Source organism: Sturnus vulgaris, chromosome 7, assembly GCF_052056855.1.
Source record: "Sturnus vulgaris isolate bStuVul1 chromosome 7, bStuVul1.hap1, whole genome shotgun sequence".
NCBI lineage: Eukaryota > Metazoa > Chordata > Aves > Passeriformes > Sturnidae > Sturnus > Sturnus vulgaris.
In genome coordinates, this window is record NC_142249.1 from 19,725,518 (window position 1) to 19,731,517 (window position 6,000).

Here is a 6,000-nt window from a genome sequence, read left to right on the forward strand (position 1 = left end):
CAAAAAAGCCCTTGGAGGTAGGAGTATGTAGACAAAAAAAGTACAGTAATTGTCATATTTAATCCAGTTGCAGTTTGACTCTTAAGAATGGAGAGAAGAAAATACAGAAATACCGTGGTTCCATGTTTTGTTGTCTTCTGACTTCTTGGCATGTACTCAAATCTCAATTTTTTCAGAAGTACTGAGATTTCTCACAGGACGAGGCTTCTACCATGTCATAGGAGCCCCCTTTTTTCTGTGGCTGGGATGAAAAGCAAAACTGAGTAGGGTAGTGAAGTAATACTTAGCAAGCTTGTTGGTGCAGTGTTTTTATTGACTCTGGAATATTGTGAATAACTGCAGAGATGTCCTTTATTCACTTAGTTTATAAATTAACTAAATTTATAGTTAAATTTAGGGAGGAGTTATCTTGGCTGTACAGAAACTCTGCCACAAAAGACAAATGAGTGTTCTTGTTCAAAATAAATTGAAGTGAGGTGGTCAAATGTCAATTTTACTTTAGAAGCGAGTTAAAAAAGGCAATAGTATTTCAAATTCTAATACTTCTAAAGGAGAACACAATTGATTGCCCTTGGACATTTTGAGTTAAAACATTTAGTGGAATCTTGGTATGATGATTTCTCAAGACATCTGTTTAGCCTTCGTGCAGGAAAGAGAAGCTCTCAAGGAATGGCAAATGAAGAGAATGCAATAGCTGATGGTTTAGAAATATCTAGAGATTATAAAAAGCAAGTAACCAAGGGTGGGTATGGTTGCCTTGAAGTCAAGAAGATTGAACCCCATGTGGTACATGAGTAGAAGCTGATGGAAGGACTTAATGATGGAGTGAAACAGTTGGGGGAGGAAAGGGATAATGTTTTTTTTCTTTTGGAACAAAGACAAATCAAGAGATAAAAAAGATGAGCTTGAAGAGATTTTTTTCAGAAAATGCAGTAGGATTTGGCTGTTACCACAAGGCAGTATGTAACTCAGGTTAATATCATGTTCTTACCTCAGAAATAATAAGAATGCAATTGACAAGGAATCATTTTGGAGAAGTTTGTTTGCTTTTTAGAGTTAATTCCAGAATGAGCATATGATAATAACTTGCTGGAAAAAAGGCCATCTGGCTATTATGAGATACTTCTAAACTTTTTTAAACTTCAGAGGCTAGGAGAAACACTTCTTTATTGGTACATGGTTCTGAACTTAGCAACATTTATGACTTGTGGATATGTGGTGCTGGAGGAATGAGTAGGCTAGAGGAAACTTTCCTTATTCAGTAGCTAAGTCTGCTATTAAGAACTTAGTCTTTAATTTTTGTGAAGTCTTAACACATTCAGTACAAGAATGCTGGATGTAAAGAAAGTTTTAAATAAGCTGCTTCTCCTTATTTATTCTGCTGCTGGAGTGAGGTTTTGTCCTACAATGAGGAAAACTTCATGGGGCAAGGGATGTCCTGTCTGTGAATGTTGCACTAGAACAATAACCTTGAAGATTCATTTTGTGTCTTTGGCACATTATTTGTGTGGCAAATAATCATTTGACCAGCTCACTGAGTGTTCTCAAGCAAAATCTTTAGGCCTTCATTTCCTTCTGTGTATTACAGACTGGCTTTAGTTTAATTTGTTTTTTTCCCCTAATCTCTCTGAGAGGTTCTTTGCTGTCCAGTCAAGTGGTTAAAAGTTAATGCCTCAGATGTCAGCATCTCATGTTTCAGTTCCCTTCTAGAATTGGTAAAATGCAACCCTCTCCAGATTTCTGGTGTAGTGAGACTCTGAAGGAGACTGTTCAGAAAACATATCTCTAATACAGGCTAATTTTAAAAAAAGCTGTAGATACATCATAAACATTGGGAGGAGAGTAAGTTTTCCAGGAATAAAGACTGGAAATTTGAAAGTTCTAAATAATTTGGACAAATAGGCTTGCAGGAGGGATTAGATTTAAAATTAAGTTGGAGAATGAGAGGGCAATAAAAGATTGCTCCATGGCCAGTGGATTGTATTTGATTGATGGCATGTGATTTCTTATAATTGCTTAAGAATGTATTTAATGGTAGTATATGGGTGACAGAGATTTTTGGTGGTTGTCAGAAAGTTTTGTTTAACTGACAGGAAAATGTGTGTGGAATGATTACTGGTCTTTGGCACTGCTCCTCTCTTCCATGGTGTGGTCTTTAGGTGGAATTCATATGCCTCAGGCTTGTGGAAGGTGATGAAGGCAAGGAATTACAGCTGATAGGGTTGACTGGCATAGGGTTGTTGGCTCCAGGTCCTGTGTAGTAATGCACCAAAGTTTCTGTCAAAGGACAAACTGTAACCTTCAATCAGAAATATGTCCTAGTTGAGATTGTCTGGTAGTCTGAAATTCAGTGTACTCCCTAGTTTGGATTCTTGGTGTTTGGAGGAAAAGAATGGCATCCTGAGTAGGTGGGAATTTCTTAGCCTTGGGTTTTTACTAGAGGTTTGTTTACACAACAAATAGAATAAGCTCCAATAGTGTTTAACAATGGGAGCTGCTACCCCCCAGCATTTTAAAAAATAAGAAATTGAGTTGTCCCTTAAGATGGCGAGTCTCAAGGAATTTGACTTCACCGTTGCTTTTGATTTGTGGACCTCTCTAGGATCTTGTCAGGTCACACTCAATCTTTTCTCTGAAAGAATAACGATTCTGTGATTCTATGAAGAATAAGACCTAGAGAGGTGTATGATAGGCAGGATAGTGAGAAGGGCTTTAAAATGAAATGTATTGATTATACAATAATTTGTTCCCAAAGCAAGGGGTTTTGAGATTAAAGCAAACACTTCAAAGATTCTCGATAGATTATTTAACTTTGCAACAGTGAAAAATCTAAAGCACTGTATCATAATATAACTTTCAAGGTTGCATAAAATCAATTTGATCATGACGTAAATTTTTGGTTAGATGGGGATGTCCTGACCAAGTCTTGTAATACTGGTTATTTCTCACAGTAGTCACTGTGGGAATAAACCTATTTCAGGACTGCCACTGTATGTACCTAGCATTGTACTGCTAGGATTTTCAGTGAACAATTAATGATGTTTTTCAGGAGGGCTTCATAAGCCTTTGCCACTCTGAAATCAAGTATTCTTCTTTTGTTGTGTGACAAAAATAATTTGCACAAGGGAGATTGCAATTGCCAGAGGAATACATGCAGCAAGATCCTGAGATAAACAGATATAAGAGAAAACGGGGTGCAGAAACTGGAGAGCTGACAGATTTGGGTGTTCAATTTGTAAATTCGAAGTCATCTCTAAATTTGTAACTTATATTGAAATAATCATTCTTTCTCTCTTTCTTTCTCCATTTTGCTGCCTCACTGAAAATAGAGAAGCTGGATTTGTAGAAAACTCAAGCAACAAAGACCTTCCAGCTCTTCTCAAGTGGTCTACCCTCTTATTACTTGCATCACTTCAAGGAGTTCTGCTCAGTTGATGAAACTTAATTTTGACTTGTTCAGCACTAAAAAACATTTTCCAAAACCACCAAGAAAATTCATTTTAAGAAAACTATTTTGAGTGATGTTTGAAAGGAAATGTGAAAGTTTTTATTTCTTTAGGAATGTTTGTACTTGTATTTTTTTGTATATTGTGCTTTTATTTAAACAGGAGATCCTGTATATTTATAGACGCTATTGCTGTAATAGCCTTGTTGCATTAGTAAAGGGTATGTGTGTTTATGTACTATAAATATTATCTTTAATCAGAAGTATCATTTTAATCCTAGCTGTAGCCTTGACTATACATCACCTGCAGTTGAAATTCATTTAAAATCAATGGCAGAAACATTAATTACTGTGAATTCTTAAGCTCTAATAGACTTCCTGAAATGTCTGTCTTAGCTTTTCTGTTTGTAATTGAGAAAATATTTGAACTTGTGCTCCCCTTTTGAAATTTTCTATTTTGAAGCCAAATGAAGCCAATTTTAAAGCATATGAAATTAAATTGCATAGCTTGTTATTTGAATATGTGCTGTCTTTCCTGTGTATGTAACTTCTCAAGGAAAAAACTGGTTATGAAAAAGCTATTTATTTACCTGAGCTTAACTGATGATTTAAGGTGATAATTCTGTTTTAATAATTCCTTCTGTGTGGGCTGTTCTCAATCAACTTGAGTTTTGTAGTTACTTGGATGTTTTTAAGGATCCCATCCATATGTTACCAAAGATGAGGATATGCCCCTGCCTCTTTAGTGCAGTCCCTGCCCCCCAGTTGGACTGGCATATGTAGGAGAAGAAAGTTGTTCAAGGTTGAGTCGTTTCTGATAAGACCCATTTGTCTGTGCTACAACCAATTGTGAGAACTCCTGGCTCATGGCATCAGCAGCCAGCTCTCCACCCTCAAAGGTCAGGCTGGCACGGGACTGTGAAGTGTTGTGTGTGCTGAAGTAGAGGCAGGGAAAACCTGCCTTGATTCAGGATTGAAAATATGTGGCAGCTTCAGAGAGAATTGTGGAGTTGTGCAGATGCTGACTTTGGCCCACGATTCCATAGACGTTTCAGGATGGGTATTGCAGGTTTTATTGTATCTAAATGGTGATTTATGTCCTTATTCCTCCATTATTGTCCACAAGGTACTGCCCTGTGTCACAGGCCTGTATTACCTATTTTTTTCAGACTGTTTCATTTTCATTAGCACAGCTGCTTTAGCTTGTGATCAGTGTACTGCACCTCATTGATAATCTAAGAGGGTATTAGATGCACAGAAGTGACACGTAACCCTGTCAGTCTGCCTTGATTGACCCCTCAGCTTCCGAAACATGGGTTCATTTTTCTTTTTTTTTAAATCCAAGTTAGCCACATCCATTTTCACACAGATTCCGGGCAGTTTAAAGGTTGGTCGGATTCGAATATTGCTCTTTCAAATTTGATAATGTATGAGTACAGAACTGTGACCTTTGATACGTAGTAATACATCAACATGACATGAGCAGTAAGTGCAGCAATTACCTTTACTACACTTCAGATTGTGTTTTAGTTCTCATCTTGCAAGCAATTATTTCAGGAAAAAAGGGATGCCTTTAAGTTAAATATTTTTTGCAAATAGTGTAAGTGCAGAAATTAATCTCTAGGGACTTCCTAATTTACAGGTGAATGTTTTCAAATGAGTCTGGGCTTTTAAATTAACATTGTTTTAGTGGTAGAAAGGAGTCTGGTGCCATTGGTTCTTACAATACTTTTTTTCTGCGAGAGTTTCTTTAAACATTTTTGTTGTGTTCTAATGCAATCCAAATTTCATCTTTTAATTTATGGCCAATGCCTGATCCTGCAGGCAGTTGACATGTCACTGTGTTCATGTTGCTCCCGTGATAATACTCATGAGTTGGTTCTGTGCATGGTAATAATGCAAGTTTACATGCTTTTAAGTGCCTTTCAGAGCATCTCAGACGTGCATCACATACTGATTTAAGAGGCTGTTTTTAGGTACCCCAGCAATATTTCATCTTTTTCCTGAGCAGATCAAGATGCATTTGGTTTATTTCCAGATGTTCTTTCTCACTTGTTGTTATAAATTATTTGGATAATGATAGTGCACACCCACTACCTGGTAGTGCTGTAAAAACACAGATCAGTGCTCCTTGCCAAAGAGCATAAGGCCTTGAGAGGACTGACAGCAGTTGTGGTTTCTGTTCTGTGGACTAAGAATCAGAATAAAATTACTGTGTCATTCTGAGCAAACAGTTGAGTAACCACTGAATGGTGACTCTGTCAGTGTTGTCTGTCACAACCCAAACTCGAAGGAATAATTTGAAATAGAACTTCATGTTCTTGTAAAATACCTGCCTCCTCAGCAGCCAAGCACTGAGGGGTGTTGGTGTGCCAGAGTTAGGCACTGAACTTTAATTCAGGAGCTGGGGAAGTGCTTATCTTTTTCTATATTGAGGTGAAATCAACACCTTTTGGAATGGCTTTCTTTAAGCTGTCAGAAATGTAAACCCCTAGCCCCCAGTACCATTTGGCCATTCTGGGGCACAGGAGGCAGCTTACTCTGGTGGTTCAGTG

The 6,000-nt window shown here is 37.4% G+C and overlaps 1 protein-coding gene across 2 annotated transcripts in view; it reads left to right on the plus strand.

The window, feature by feature from the left end:
* Window positions 1-3,965, plus strand: part of LNPK (lunapark, ER junction formation factor) — a 46,589-nt gene extending 42,624 nt beyond the window's left edge. For both annotated transcript variants that reach the window (XR_001403375.2, XR_015804821.1), the window contains exon 14: window positions 3,330-3,965. The gene's annotated coding sequence lies outside the window, so the exon portion shown is untranslated. The remainder of the gene's footprint in view (window positions 1-3,329) is intronic.
* Window positions 3,966-6,000: the final 2,035 nt, after the last annotated feature.